This window comes from Cebus imitator, unplaced genomic scaffold (genome assembly GCF_001604975.1).
Source record: "Cebus imitator isolate Cc_AM_T3 unplaced genomic scaffold, Cebus_imitator-1.0 Scaffold577, whole genome shotgun sequence".
Lineage (NCBI taxonomy): Eukaryota > Metazoa > Chordata > Mammalia > Primates > Cebidae > Cebus > Cebus imitator.
This window is the reverse complement of record NW_016107892.1, coordinates 401522-402868: the sequence shown is the minus strand read 5'-3', so window position 1 is coordinate 402868 and position 1347 is coordinate 401522. Positions and strand designations below refer to the sequence as shown.

The 1347-nt window shown below is 42.0% G+C and overlaps 1 pseudogene; it reads left to right on the top strand.

Moving 5' to 3' along the window:
• LOC108294402 overlaps positions 1–321 on the top strand; it is a 2565-nt pseudogene extending 2244 nt beyond the window's left edge.
• The last annotated feature ends 1026 nt before the right edge of the window (positions 322–1347 follow it).

Sequence of the window (1347 nt, the reverse complement as noted above, 5' to 3'; positions counted from 1 at the left end):
GCTGGGATTACAGGCACGCGCCACCATGCCCAGCTAATTTTTTGTATTTTTTAGTAGAGACGGGGTTTCACCATGTTGACCAGGATGGTCTCGATCTCTTGACCTCGTGATCCACCCGCCTCGGCCTCCCAAAGTGCTGGGATTACAGGCTTGAGCCACCGTGCCCGGCCTTAGTGATTTTCAATCAACCATTGCACAGGTAGCCAAGGAGCAATGAATCGCAGCTACTACAGTAGTGGAAGCCGTACATCTATGGGTGTGAACGGCATGGGAGGGATGACTAGCATGTCCAGTGTGAGTGGTGGATGGGACTGTAACTGATTGATCATGATCACTGACTCTTGGTCAACTTTTTTTTAAAGAAAATAACAAAACTTCAGTTTAACAGTTTCTGCAGTACAAGCTTGTGATTTATGCTTATTCTCTAAGTGGAAATCAGGATTGTTATGAAGACTTAAGGCTCAGTACTTTTGAATACAGTAATCATCTAGGATGTAACAGTGAAGCTGAGTAATCTATAACTGTTAGGGTTCCAGATAGGATGAATTATGTTAAATGTTGCCCTTTGCTACCTTACATTGAACACTGGATACATGTTGAAAGACATGCTTTTTAAAAAAACTCTATGTAGGAGCTGTGTCTACAATTAAAAGTGAAACATTTTGGCATGTTTGTTAATTCTAGTTTCATTTAATAACCTGTAAGGCACGTAAGTTTGTTTTTTTTTTTTAAGTTAATGGAAAAAATTTGAGACGCAATACTAATACTTTAGGATTTTGGTCTTGGTGTTTGAATGAAATGCTGAGGCCTAGATTTAAATCTTTCACTGTATTGTGATTTCCTTTTGGGTATGTTGTGCTAAGTGAAACTTGTCAAATAAACCCTCCTTTTAAAAACTGCTAAAAATAAATAAATAAATAGCCTTCAGGCTGGGTGTAGTGGTTTACACCTGTAATCCCAGCTCTTAGGGAGGCTGAAGCAGGTGGATTGCTTGAGCTCAGGGGTTTGATTCCAGCCTGGGGCAACATGGTGAAACCCCATATCTACACAAAATTAAAAAAAATTACCAGCCTGGCTAACATGGTAAAGTTCCATTTCTACTAAAAATACAAAAATTAGCTGGGCATGGTGGCAGGCACCTGTAATTCCAGCTACTCTGGAGGCTGAGACGGGAGAATTGCTTGAACTCACGAGGCAGAGGTTGCAGTGAGCCACGATCACACCTCTGCACTCCAGCCTGAGTGACAGAGCGAGACTCTGTCTTAAAAAAAAAAAAAAAAAATTGGCCGGGCGCGGTGGCTCAAGCCTGTAATCCCAGCACTTTGGGAGGCCGAGGCGGGTGGATCA